The sequence below is a fragment of the Sciurus carolinensis genome, chromosome 6 (assembly GCF_902686445.1).
Source record: "Sciurus carolinensis chromosome 6, mSciCar1.2, whole genome shotgun sequence".
Lineage (NCBI taxonomy): Eukaryota > Metazoa > Chordata > Mammalia > Rodentia > Sciuridae > Sciurus > Sciurus carolinensis.
In genome coordinates this window covers 157,353,736-157,368,469 of record NC_062218.1, presented here as the reverse complement: position 1 = coordinate 157,368,469, position 14,734 = coordinate 157,353,736, and the positions used below count along the sequence as shown (strand labels likewise).

Genomic DNA, 14,734 nt, shown 5'->3' with positions numbered 1-14,734 from the left:
CTCACTTACCAGTGTGTCCTGGAGCACTGTTGACGTTATCGCCTATCGGGGCTAACTTATTCACTAAACCGTATTACGGCATCCCAAAGTGTGGATATGTTTGCTATTGCCCAGATCCCACTGGTGGGCCTTTTCACTGTTGGAAACAGTACAAAACGTGAATAACCTTCCCCTTGCAGTCTCGTGAATACTGCTTTCATTTTAAATAAATTGAAACTTTTTCAGAGAAGGGTATCTCTCTTGACGTTGCTGTCTTGAGAAATTTTTCAAAGGTTCTGAAGCCCTATCCAGCTTCATCACTTTATTTCCTTTGAAAATAGAAAGGCTTAAGATGTCGCAAGCCATTCACACCCAGGTCTGCTCGAGCCGAGCTGTGAATCATACACACCATGATTTCCTTTAAATTCAGTCCAACAAATAGACATCGAACGGTTTTGACCTTTTGAAGCACCATATATCTAGAGGTTCAGGGATGAGACATGGTTCCTGCCCACTGGGTACTTAAAATCCAACAAAAGTGATTAGCCATAAAATCAATGAGCAGTGGAAGAAATTAGAATAAGGTATAGGTGGAAAGAGCTAGATGCCATCTTTTGTTCTGTACACTCCTTGCCTTTCTCAGGACATACTGGCACCTGACCCCAAACAAGGTAGCCCCTGCTGTCTGACACTTAAGGGAACATTTATAATACTAACGGCCAAAGTTACCAATATATCTCCAGTGCTTACAATGTGCTGGGCCACTAGACACCATTTCAAGTGTCTTGCACAAATCACCTTGGTTAGCCCTCTAGGTGACCCTAAGCGGTAGACGCCATTTCCCTCATTTTGCCAATGAGGACACGAAGGGACTCCCCAGCTAGGATATGGTGATGAGCCTGCTGGAAGCCTGTGCTCTTTGCCGCCTTACAGGAGGCTGCCTGGGACGCCTGCTCCTCCTCCCAGAGCTATTCTGGTCTCTGCTCCGCAGATTTTCCTGATTCTGGGCGTGACTCCCTGTCTTCCAAATGTATTTGTTTTAACTTAAATTTACCAAAGTAGGTTTCTGTTGCTTGCAACCAAGACATTGCAATTGGCAGTCTCACAATATGCCCTGAGGACATCCAAAGGAGAAATAGCTCTGGCTGGAGAGGTCAGGGAGATTTACAGGCTGGAACAGAACCTGGTCCCTGCTCTGAGGGCCCCAATCTCAGCCTGAAATCAAGTCCTAATCTATTTGTTTAACGTCCATTCAGTCCACCAAAGTGTAAGCTCCATAGAGTTGGACTGAATTCAAGTGCCTAATACCAACCAGGATCACAGTGTGAAGCCGTGGTTGAAGGAGCAGAAGAGATGGCTTTTGAGCTGGTTTTAACACTGCCAGAGGAAGGGCAGGGAATTAGAACAGTGGATGATTTATAGTACCACACTGAGAGGACCTGGGACATTCTCTTGCAAGTAAAATAATGGGAGATAACATTGCAAAGGAAAGTTCCGAAAGGCAAAGGGAGATGTCAGTTCTATGGAAACAGATTTGCAGGAAGCGAAATATTTGATCCAGTTACACTTAAAATTATAGATGAAATCACAGGCCATGGGTTTAATGGCACTTTATTTGTTTACCTATCTAAGTAAATTTAAGAACAATCAGACCTGAGAAATTTGCACTTAAGAGGTCATTGGCCTGAGGACTTTTGAGAGTACAAGATACTGGGATAGACAATACCCTTTGCTTAGAGAGATAAGGGGAAGGTTGAATGTGTGCATCCCCATTACCATATGATTTAAGTTAAATCTATACTTAGCTCTTATCTTGTCATCAGGAAGTTGAGTTTCTGTCCAGATCTATTTATTAAAAAGGTCAAGGGAACTTTTCCACAATGTTCGTTCAGAAGTTTGCTTTTAAATGTATCTTTAGGAGAATATTAAGGTATCATTCCCTGTGTTCAGATACCTGTCCCAGGAAACCAGGGATAAGTCTGGAGTGGTAGGTTCTTTGCTAGAAGATGCACAACCTCACCAGCTTGGATACTTAACTGCCTGATCATGCCTCCACTCTTGCTCCCACAATTAAACCCAACAGAAGGTAAGAATTGTAAATTCTCTCATTACATTAGACAAGGGTTATAAAGTCTTCCTCTCCAAAAAGTTTATTTTGCAAGAAAATAAATAAGAGATTCTAACAAAGGAGGTTTACAACACAATAAAAACACTTGTTCTTCCACAGTCCCCTGAGCAAAAGGGAGCCACCAGAAAATGTCCTTGAAGAAGAGTCATGTCCCTGCAGTGCAAATGATGGCTGAAGGACAAACCCAGAGACTGGTGAAGACACCCTTGTGATAACCCAGGTGGTGACACAGAGAACAGAGTTGGGACCCCTGCCCCAGGTTCCTGCTTCTGACACAACACACATATTCTGCTGAAGCTAACGATTTGATAAGATCCTGAAGGATGGTGGAAGAAACAGATCGAGAGGGGTCAGTTGTCTTGAGTTTACAACCTAAGGAGCTAGAAAGGCAGCTTAGTATGGAGCGTGCTCAGCATGCAAGAGATCCTGGGTTCAATCCCAGCACCACAACAAACAAACAAAAAGTATTTAAAAAAAAAGACAACATCTTAAGAACAAAACAGCCCTTTGTTTCTCAACAAATCACTTAAAACTCTTCTAAAGTAACACTATGAGCTCACTAGGGCCTTGAGGAAGGAGAGGCTGGAAGGCAGATAAAGGGCTAACTCATTTATGCAATTAGCTACCTCATTCACTCATTCAGTCAGACTGACCTTCACTCAGTCCCTCCACGACCTTTATTGAGGGGTTGCTATGTATTAGGACTATTTCAGGGTGAAAGGGAAGACGGTGGGTTAATCACTTGTCACAGCAACCAAGCCAACAGACATCAGAAGCAGATGGGTATAAGTGACAAAATAAACCTAGGACCTTTATGTCTCTAGAGGGCAATGTGTTAGAAGTGGCCATAAAATAGAGCTGTGGAATAACAGAGGCCACGTATTGTACCCTAGTTAGGCGATCTCAGTTAGATCCCATTACAAACACTTAATCCAAGAGGAAACGGCTGGTGATAGATTTTAGACATTAATGACACCAGCCCCCCCCGCCCCCGGGGAAGACAGGGAACTTTAAATACTACTTTAAAAATGAGCTAAATTAGTAGATTCTCATGGAAAGCTCTCACATTGAGCTCCCTACCCCTAGAAATATCCAAGCAATAAGGTAGCTGCTTAAGGACTGAGATGATGGAAAATAACTTATTAGGCAAAGGGTTGAATCAAGTTATGATTAAGCCCCATCCAAAATTCTAGTATTCCATAAAGTATAGGTTCCAAGCAAGTGGAAGGAGGAAGGATATATTTATTAAATAGAAAGGCAGTGGAGATGTTTGCATTTTTTTTAAGTCACTGAGGTTAGGGAGCTGCGGACTAGGCCCCAGCAGCAGAGGTAGTTCATCAGTCTGGAAGGCGTCGGCTTTACAAATTAGCAGAACCAGCATCCCCATAAGAGGGAAGCTCGCGGTGCTGAGAATCAGCAAGATTTTCACGGAGGAAGCCATTAATAACACGGCCTGTTTTTCAGAAAGTACTTTGTCTTCTCTTTAACCATGATTTCTCAGAAATGTCTGGCTCCTCTGTTTTCCAGATGAAATAATTTTTCTCATTTGTAATTGGAGCTGTGAAATTATATTAGTCTGTAAAGCTTCAGGAAGCAGCGTTTCTAAATTGTCCCTTGATTGTCAAGCAAACAAACATAAATGGTTTAAAAGATAAATATTGCAAAGCCTTAAATCAATCTTCGTAGGCAGAGGTAATGAGTTCCAGAGACCTGAGCACCCTCGCAGGGTTCCTGCCTCGGGTGCCTGAGGACTGACGGAAGCTGGGAGATCTGCCACCAGGTGACAAGTCCAAATTGTAATTCAAACCAGCCACCAAGGAATCTGCAGAGCCTCTCGACTCTTTGTATTTTAATCAAAAGGAATTCTCTTTTTGCCCAGTGACTGCAAAAAGGAAAATGCAGTGATTCTGGGCTCTGGTTTCTCTGTTCTTCAAGAAAGTTTTGTTTCCCTCCCTGAATTCATAGACCTCATCAAGTGTGATGTGTTGCTACAGTCACTTCAGGACTCAGGGACACTTCAACAAGGTTATGCCTTTCCTCACCTGCTCCTCCATCACATCCCCATAGAAAGAACAAAAGGCAGAGTCTTTGTCCTCTTTGGAAAACCACCTTGAGGTGCTTCAAGCGCAGAGTCTTTGTCCTCTTTGGAAAACCACCTTGAGGTGCTTCAAGCCAAAAATCCCATCCGTGACCACAGTCACAAGCCCGGCAACAGAGGGAAGCATGCCTAAGAACCTCGCCTGGACCCAAACATCTTCCCCAGGCATCTGTTCTTTCTCCTACACTCTCTCCTGGGTTCACACAGCGAACCTCACCAACTTGGGTACCATCTTGATTCTATCTTCTCTCCATAACCAGTATACAGTCCATCATGGAGATGAAATATCCATCCTTCCTCCCAGCCACCTTCTCCCACATTCTGGGTCTCCTTACTGTCTCTGCACACAGGAGTCCCTGTGATCAGGAAAGCTTCCTACTGTCCTCGGGGCGAGTTGTATAACTCTTGGCAGCTGCAGGCCTCTGAGAGACTCCTTTACCTCTCCCCACCTTGTTCCCATGACTCCTCCGCCTCCCTCTCTGACCCAAGGGTGCTCTCCTCCTCCTTGCTGGCTTTTTCTCTCCAGTACTGGGGATCGAACCCAGGGAAGGATGCTCTGCCACTGAGCTACATCTTCAGTCCTTTTTATTATTTTTGTTTAGAGACAGTGTCTCCCTACATTGCCCAGACTAGTCTCAGAATTACAATCCTCCAGCCTCAGCCTCCCAAGTAGCTGGGATTTCAGGATGTGCCACCACATCCGGCTCCACTTCTGGATTTCTGCATGTTCCTTTCTTTGCCTGGAATGCCCTTCGCCTGACTCCTTTTCGCCTTCTAGATCTTAGCTTGGATATCGTCTGCTCTAGGATGACTTTCCCAGCACACCAACTCTGCCTTGGTCAGTTCTCCTCTGCGTTCCTGTAGCTCCCCGCCTACATTTCTATCTTGCCATTTATCACACTAGTCAGCTTTTTATAGCAGTGACCAAATATCTGACAAAACAACTTAGAGGAGGAAAGATTTATCTTGGCTCATGGTCTCAGAGGTCTCCGTCCGTGGGCAGCTGACTCCTCTGCAGAAGCGTGATGGCAGAAGGGCCTGGTGGAGGGAAGCTGCTCCGTTCAGGCAGCCAGGAAGCAGCAGGAGACGAGGTGGGGTGAAGATAAATGCTTCTGGGTCACCCCCAGGGACCACCTCCGAGAAGCCCTTCCAGAACCCACCTCATGCTTCAATCATTGCCTCAAAGCTCTACCTCTGACTCTTGCTATATAGAGAACCATGCTTCCAATATGAGCTTTTGGGGACACTTCAGATCCACACCACAACGGTGGTCATTGACTGTGGAATAGGAGAACAGTGAGATTCCTGTTTATTGTCCAAGAAATGAAACTGAGACCCAAGGTAAGGGACAAGAGCTGCTAATCACCCCACATTCAAAATCCAAATTCTCTCAGGAGCTGGGGCTCACCATCACCCCTTCAGGCCCTTGAGAGGCTCAGGACCAGTCCCATGCCAGTTTGCACGTACTCATCGCAGCACTGGGAAAGGGTGGACGGGAGCCTCCACAAACAGGCACCCAGCTCGCCCCTCCCCAAAGCTGAGCCCAAGTGAGGGGAACCAAAGACGTCACTCATGAAGTACGTGAGACGAGACTGGCACCTGATATCCCTTCCAGGGAAATGTCTGCTGACTCTGATCCGGGAACAGCCTGGAATGGGCAGACTGTGGAACATTCGGGAGTGTGGTACCCTCTGCTTTTCCAGCGTCTGCCTTACTGTGGAGAAGGTTAACACAAGCAGTGGGTTTGTGTTGGGGGCTCAGTCACATCCCGTGTGGGCACCTACATTTATAAGCAGCTGCCACCTGGAGTTTCATTCCACGCCCGGCCAGCCTCTCACTTCGTCACCAGCACGGGTTAATCGACTCTCCAATCCTGGTCGATTTTTCAGACTTTAAGCTGAGAGTCATTCGGCTTTGGCCAAGTTCCTATTGACTGGGAGGCAAACTGGGCTCAGCTCAAGCCCCCTGGGGACTGGGACAGCTCATGGCTGTCAAGCTGCTCCGCCTCCCCTAGGCCTTTGGGCATGTGGGAAACCGTTTGATTGAGACCCAGCTTCTCCCAGGCAAGGCTGAGTGTGGCTTAAGCCCCGTTAGGCTCTGACCAGCTGGTTTCCCTCCACGGGTTCAGGAATGTTTCAGATGTCAGAGGCCACCTGGCTGGACCAGGGAGACATGGAGGAGGGCCTCCGCAGACGCTACTTTGCCCTGACAGTCAGCGAGCTGTCCTGACAGCCTCCCTCCCCAGTCAGTGTGCCGCAAGGAAAACTAATTCCACCCACCGGGAAATCAATAGCTACCCACAAACTTCAAATTCCAGCTCAGGTTGCAAGACTTTTACAACTCTACTATCATGTCCCCAAAGCACTTCTGTGGTTCCACATGATTCACTTTCTTTTCCCTGCTAAAAACACAATAATTACAACATCAAGCAAGATCCATTGCTCTCCTCTCCAGCCTGCCTCTGCCTGGTGCATGGCTCCCATTATGAACCCTGAGGGCTAAAAAAATATAGCCCACTCTGAGACAGCAGGCTCAGTGGCTCTTAGCATCTCTCCAGGTATCTTAGAAGGGAGAAGGAATAGTTAGGCCGAGAATCCTTCAGAAGAAATGTACTTCCAGGACTTGATGCTAGAACCCATCTCAAGTTGCTAGAACCCAAACCAAGTTCTGGTTTTTACCATATCACCAACACAATATGTGACTTTTTTCACTAAGCCTATAAGCAAATGCCCTATAATCACTTGGTATATAGCATGCAGAAACCTAGTGAGCTCAGGAAGGGTAGATTGATACTAAATAGCTGGAATTTTTTTAGAGGATGTGATATGGTTATATCCAAAAAGAAAATCCATGCTATTTATTAATATTATTGGAAATCTCTGATAGTCTCGGAATATTTTAATCTTAAACATATAAGCTTGATTGATTTTTATTCATGCACACACACCTGCACACATACTTAGTCAATGAATACTATGGCAGGCGCTGTTCTGGGGCTATTATATTCTAGCGGGTTATTGTCAACAATTAAGAAGATATAAGTTCTCCTCTCCAGGTTGGATTCTCTGAGATGAAGTTTGGGTAAAGGTGACTTAGGAAGTGTTCCTAAAATAAAAAATTAAAATTCTGGAAGGATAGTGGGGAAGGGAGGCTATGGAGGGATTTGGAGGATGCATAAGACTCAGAGAAGGCAGCCTCCAGGCTTCACCCCACAGGGAGGAAGGACATGGAGCATCCAGACCAGGGGATGGGCGGGGCCTGGGGTATTTCCTGAGCATGGACGAAACAGCTCCTGCAGGCTGAAGGCAGCCCTGGGAGGCAGGTGCTGTGGAGAGGAGAGGCCCCTGGGCAGAGCCCTGAGGCCCAGGCTACAACAAGGGACCCCAAGAACTGCCAGCAAGAAGCCAGGGAATAGGTAGAAGACAGCCTGCAGACTGACAAGCTCATTTGCCATCTGGGGGACAGTCAAGGAAGGCCACTCTGAGATGCAGACACTTGAGCCCAGGGAACAGCATGCAAAGATCTCAGGGAAGAGCATTCCAAGCAGAGGAAGTGGTAGTCAAGGTCCCGGGGCACGGACATGCTTAACTTGTTGGGGAATCACATGGAAACAGTGTGGCTGGGCTGCAGGAAAGGGGGAGAGTAATATGGACAACAAACTTGGAAGAGTTGGCCAGCACCACGTCTCGAAAGGCCCCGGGCCCAGGGTTTTGGTTGCTGGTTTTGTTTTTAATGGAGAAACAGTCCTCTGGTCTGTTTTTAATGGAGAGTGGGAGGTGTTCATAGAGAGGAAGGTGGGACAGGAGCAGGCTTTATGTAGGGGGGGAGAATCTAGTATATATTGGGTCCTCATTATCAGGAATTCTCTCTATGGTATAGTATATCATTATAACTACTTTATGGATGAGGGAACTGAAGTTCAGAGAGGTTTAGAAACTTGCCTAAAAATGAACAGCTAGTAAGTGGCAGAGCTCATTTAAACCCAGGAAATGTGATTCTAGAGCCCAAGTTCACAGCTAAGTCATCCTGCCTCCTTAGTGTAGGGGAGCAAAGGTAAAAGCTTGATTATTTTGCTGCAGTAGAGAAAGGCAGAAATGGAAACCCTGGGTTATGTTTTAGAAGCAGAATCAATGCAACTTGGCAGGGCATTCAGTATGCTATGTCCATGGGTAAGCACATGCATTTTGGAATATTTCAGTACAAGAGGAAAAGATTTCTTTTAGGGCTTATCAAATGAGGCTCTAACCATGGAGAACGTTTCATTGTTTCAACTAGCAAGTAATGAAAGACTCCCATCAACGTTTCCCTGAAGGAAGCTGTTAGGACAGACTGGCATGTTCTGACAGGTCCTTCGCCCTTCAGCGGCCCCAGCGCACTTCTCTGCAACTGCTGACCAGCCTGCTCACAGCTGGCTCACTCATTAAACCACAACCAGGCTCCACAGCAAGTGCTTTTAAGAAAATAAAGATGCAGATGTGGCCAGTGGAGCGGTGGTTCCCAGTCTGCTCTGCTCCCTGATGCTTAGAGGGGTGGCATTTGTGATGCAGTGCCGGAGGACTGAGCTTGGCCTGTTAGAAGACTGGGTCTCGCCCCGCCGCGGAAGGAGAAGCTAGCCCAAAGCCCTGGGGCTGCACCACGGTGCCTCTGTGCCGGCCACCTTGGTGATCCTCAAGGGGACTCCTGGAGAAGCCACGTGCTCCATTTCACGTGCACACAAGGGGAGAAGTGCTTCAGATGGCTTCCTGATTGCCAGGAGCATGCTGCACATCCCTCGTCCCCATTTGCTCCAATTCAGTGACATCAATTTCTAAGCACTCAGGACACCGATCAGAACAGTCAGCACCACCCGGACTCTCCAGGGCTGATCATCCGGACCCACAGCCTCTCTCTGACACCAGACTACAGGTGTCCCCAAAGCCCTGCCCCTTCTGGAGACTCACCCAGTTCCCTGCTCCCAAGGATTCCTCTTTCTTTAACAAGGGACACGTCCAGAGGTGACTTTTTCTGAGTCAGTTTGAAGTTGTACGCTCAAACGGAGCTTTCCCCGCAGTCACGATGACAGATATATTTTAATCAGGGACAGACACTGTTGGGAACGAGAGTGAGGGCAGAGTGGAATGCTGATCCTGGGGTGTTCAGGGTGTGCCAGCTCCTACTGGGCTCCAGGGGGTGTCCTGGAATTCCTCTGACTCTTTCCCAAACCTCCTGTACAGCCTGCATCATCCCCGTCTCACAGATGAGCAAAGAGGAGCTCCGAACAGCTTGCCCAGGGTCACCTCGCCGGTGTGATGGCCGCAGAGAGCAGACTCCAACACACTCGGCGTCACTCCCAACCGCCAGATGAGCAAACCAGAGGCAGTCAGTCACCTTCGACTTGGACAACTCCTCTCGGCTGCCTTAGGTAGGCTCCACCAGTCTGGAAGAGGGGTTTGATTAGTGCTTAGCTGATGTGTGCTGTTGTTTCAGGAGGTTGGATCTCCCATTCTACAACTCAGCATCCATGAGCATTAGTCACCTTGGGTTTAATCGCTCACTGTTTTATTCAGCTACAGCGGTTGGGGCTCCTTCCTGCACGTGGCTAGCGAGCAGCTGTGGTGACCTGCCTGGTTTAGCACCTCTTCCTCAGTAGACCGTGAGAGCTTGGAGGAGGACCTCGCCTGTAGAGTTGTGTCCCCCACTGCTCCTAGCACCATGTCCCCTGTCACCCGGAGGATCGTTGTAAGTGTGAGACGAATGAAGGAGTTTTGCTGGTGTCAGGGGGACCCTGCTCTGCCAGCACCTAGCCATTCCGGGAATCCCAACACCACTAGTGCTGGGTTACTTCAATATTCTTTCTCTGGAATGAGGTGTGACTGCGAGAGAGGGGGACAGAGGACCCACGTGCTCCATACCCTCCCCACCTAACTCATGGCCTTCCAGGCATTGACTTTATTGGGTCAGGAAGGAGGACACAGGGACGTGGGGATCTGAGTTAGGGGTTGGGAGACTGGTGGGAGCCCCAGGCTTACTACTGCAAAACTGTGTGACCTTGGAGAGGTCTTCTCTTTCTCCAAAAATGGAGATTTGATCGACTCATTTATAAGATCAAAATAAAACTGGTACAAATCCAGTTGCATTTATGACGTGGAACGTATGCCAAAGAAGAGTCTAAGTCCGAGCAGAGTGTGTGAAACTCTGAGCTTCCTTCTGCTGCAGCTAACTGACATACTTCACAAACACCTATTCAGATGTCCCCAATGAAATGGACTCAATGCTATTATCTGCATCGTTTGAAGTGCATTTATTTTTGTCTGAAATTACCAAACTCAGAGAACTGAGTTCTGAGAGGTGGGTGTAAATTGAAATGATTGGGGCATATGCCCTAGAATTTCACCTTCCTCTTTGTGTGTGGACAGAGTAGGGAGGGCTTGGCATGCTCTCTGAATATCCTTTTACATCTGTTTGCAACTTAGGATAATAATGCCACTTACAGACAATACCCCAGCCACACATGGACAATCCTCTGTCACTGCTGTCACAAAACTCACAAATACCAAGAAGAACAAAAAGCGACAACAGTGTTTTGGATCAATACAAGCAGCCAGAATTCCATTTCTGGGAAATGCGCACATTAAAAGCCTCTTGTTTACATTTTAAGGCTAACAGAGGGGCCTTTCATTTCAGAGAATTAAATGAGAAAATTCTCCTGGATTCAAGCATTAGCAAAATGGAATGGTTGTGTAATTGTTTCCAATCACCATCTGATCCTCTCCTTCCCTCACCTTCTCCTCTTCAGCTCCCGAGGAGGGGAGGCTGGGGCCCTCATTTGCCAGTCTACACGTTTAAAACCTAGTGTTGCTCAGTACAAAGCGAAAACTAAAAAGTGTATCCTTCAAACAAGCTGAAGAACTAGAAGCAAACTTCAAAGAGGAAGAGGAAAAAACCTACTGCCATTTTCCTCGCTATAAGCAAAAATGGAAATGGGGAGAATTTATCCGCTGGTCGGCTTTCTTTGGGCTAAGAAGGTGGAGATCCAAGATGGCCCTGAGGGGCAGGAGCTGGCTTGTCCCTGCTTGCTGTTACCATGGTGCAACAGGGTCAGCAAGAGCCCTCCCTGGAAGGTCCAAAGCCAAGAGTGACTTGAGAAATGGATCACACACTGAGGCCAGATATTTAGACGAGAGAATCAAAGAGACTCTGCTTGGACCCTAAACCAGTAGAACAAGACCAGGGTAAAATGTGAGGTGGAAGGAAGTCGAGAGAATAAATGTCCCTCAGCAACCCGTAAGGAGCTTTCTGTACAAAGGAAGAACAATACACGGCCTTCACCCTGGGGGTAGTCCCAGGGTAATAAAGAAAAGAACCAGTCAATGAAGGAACCATGTAACAATCACAACTAAACATACTGCAGTTTGCAATTATGTCCAGTCCCTGTGGATGAGTCTCAAATTGAATTTCTATGAAAGTGATATTAATATTTTATTGGCGGCACTACTTGTTCATCTATTTATTATTAGTTACATGTTCCTCTTTCTATGCTACGTTAGTCCAACAGGAATGAAAGGAGAACGTGACAGACATGGCCAAAGTTAACAGGCTCCACTCGTGCCCTTGGGTGATAAGGGAAGTCACCCAAATTCTAGGCTTTTTTGGGTCATTAAGGCAGAAGAGAACAAATTTCTGGCAGAAAACACAGCTTTTTCTGACACTAAATTCTTAAATGAAAAATTTTTCATATTCAGTTTTAATATTAAGGTTCTACATTGTTTAGTAATGATTAGATGCTTTTCACATCAAATTGCAGACTTTTAGCTCTGAAAAGAGCTGGAGAAATGCAAATAGTTTCAACTTGTCTGACTGTGTTATGTGCTCACATGAAAAATGGAAAAAAATATATATATAGGGAGGTGGCCTGTGAGCTGCCCCTCCACAGCACCTCTGCTGATCTGCTGCTGAGAACAGCCATGCATCAAGATCCTACCAAATGTCAAGTGTCACATGCAGCCCAGGGTGTGCAGGGCCAGGAGTAGGTGATAAAGAGAGAGGTGACCAGGTCAGGCACCCATGGGCTGAAAGTGACAAATGAGACAAGATTTGAAAGCCAGCTCAGCTTGAAGTGTCTCCATAACAAGAGCAGGAAGGAGGACAGGATGAACAGAGTTTTGGAAGAGGTGAGTTTGAGTAGCTGTAGGATATCCCCATGGAGACGGCAGAGGGAGAGTCCAAAAACAACCGAGCACAAATGGGTCAGCACTACTTACCCATAGAGTGAACGTGGCTGCTTCTCACCAAGAAGAATGCACAGGGACAGCTGCAGTGCCACCAGCAGGGAGTGGCTTGTCGATTCCATTTGGTGGTGATCCTGAAGACCATGGTGAGATGGGGAGGAGAAGGGAAGAGGAGGAGGAAGAGGTGGCGGAGAAGGAAAGGAGAGGAGAGGCAGGAGAAGACAAGGAAGAGGAGAAGGAGCAAGTCAAGGGAGAGGAGGAGGAGCAGCGGGACCTGGAGGCAGGTACGTGAACAGGGATGTCTGTCCGAGGGCTAAAAGGTGCTCAGAAACACTTTCCTTGGACGTTTTGGATTGTCATAAGAACAAGGTTTAGACAGAGTCCAAAGAGGTTAAGCATCCTGAACCCAGCTGTGTACATGTCCCAGCTGGAAAGTGTTTATCTGTCACTTCCCCAAGGACTGCCAGCTGGGAGGGAGCTGGGGCAGGATGCCCTGGGAGGGTCAGCTGATGTGTTGCAGATCACCTGCAAGCCCTTGGTGGCTGGAGGGAGGGAAGGGTGGGTCCTGCCTTGCTCACCTCCCTGTGACCCCATGAGTCCACCAAATATGAGGCCCAGGAGGGACTCGCTGGCCCCTGAAGAAGAGGAACAGACAGAAGTCCCGGCCACCAGGCGGGCCCCGCTCTCATTCCTCTGCACCTGATGGGACTTATGGTCAGCAGCTGGGTGAAGTTGCGGGGCAAGAGCAGGGATCTCAGCTACCAGGTGTGTGACCTTGGGCAAGTCCCTGAGCCCCTGTGTAAGGTGAAGCTGTAACACACCTCCCCCAGGGAGGTGGCGAGAGGAAAGAAGGTGTGTAGTAAAGCACCTGAGCAGCGGCATGCACAGGGTAGGCACCATCGATGTTAAACGGCTGTTCTTTAACAGTTAAGATACACGTCTAACTCTCCAGGTAACGGAAGCATGCTGTATCCAGAGGTGGTTGCCTACATCTATACATCTGCAAAATGTTCACTGAACTGTATACTTAAGATCTGTACATTTTCCTATAAACTACATTTATATAAATCTATGCATTTAATTCTATTTAAAATATATGTATATGTATACAGCATATAGTAGTATGCAGTTATATTACTGTCGTACATGCATCCATGACTTTACCACTACAGACACATTAGAGTTATTGCAATATTTACATTTGTAAGTCTACTTATTAGCACATGGTACATACCATCATTTCTGCCATTGAACCCCTGTACCTGGTGAGAATTCAGGAAGTCAGGTAAGTTGCCCCAGGTGTTACCCCAGGACTGATGCTAGTCAGACTCCAGAGATTGTGCTCTTTTTTTTAATCATTATTTTTTAGGAAAGGTAAAGTCACCTTTATTTTATTCTTTGTACCAGTAAATCACTTATGCAGATTTTGTTCCCATTTCAAAAACTGTGTCCTGTTAATATGTTTTCTAAATTTAGCCTCTTAGTTTTCTTATTCACTGTGAAAGACGTTCATCAAAAGGCCTTCAAGTATTTTTACAATCAAAAAAATGTTGCCCCAGTAGAGGAGGAAAAAAAATGAGACCTTTTTTCCTTTTTAAAACCATTAAGAAAAAAAAATGCTAAAGAAGAGAGAAAACAAAAACAGTGGAAAGAAGTAAAACGGAAACTTTATCAACTTGCCATCAAAGATTAGACAGAGAGTGGACTGTGACCGCACCTGGGACAGTCCCATCTTCCCTGCTCTGTTGTCCTCAGGGTGCATTTCATCCTGACTGGAGGCTGTGCTCTTGAAGGTTGGGCTGAGGATGTACCTGCCTCACTGGGCCTTGGTCCTCAGCAGGGGTAAGACAGCACACAAATGGCCCTTGGAGCGTCTCTTGCACCCGAGGGAAGAGCTGTCCCTAGTCTCTCCCATTCTTTCTCCCACCTTCCACCCTCTTCTTAGCTTAGCTCAACTCCACTGTCTCATTCATGGTTGACACCAGGATTCCCACCCAGCAGAGGCTGGCAGGTGACAAAGCACCCAGCAGAGTCTGGCAGTGATCCAGGACCATAGGGAACATACCCCACCTCCCCAGGTTCCTCCAGGGCAATGGTGCCTCTGGAGGAGCTCAGGTGTGCCCGCTGGGAGCACCCAGGCTGCTTTTGCCAAGACAGCACCAGACAAAGGACTCCTAATTTACGAGGTGCTGTAGAAATTAATTTTGTATGCCTCCTCCATTAGCAGTGTGTCTGAATTAACTTTAATATGCAAGTTATCATGTTAATCTTTGATACTAAAAAAGAATGTATCATCATTAACCTTCCTAGCCCTGAATTTAG

The 14,734-nt window shown here is 46.9% G+C and overlaps 1 protein-coding gene across 1 annotated transcript in view; it reads right to left on the bottom strand.

Annotated features, from left to right (window-relative positions):
- The window catches only part of Dock2 (dedicator of cytokinesis 2), a 407,762-nt gene that overhangs the window by 257,810 nt on the left and 135,218 nt on the right, over window positions 1-14,734 (bottom strand). The gene's annotated exons all lie outside the window — the stretch shown is intronic.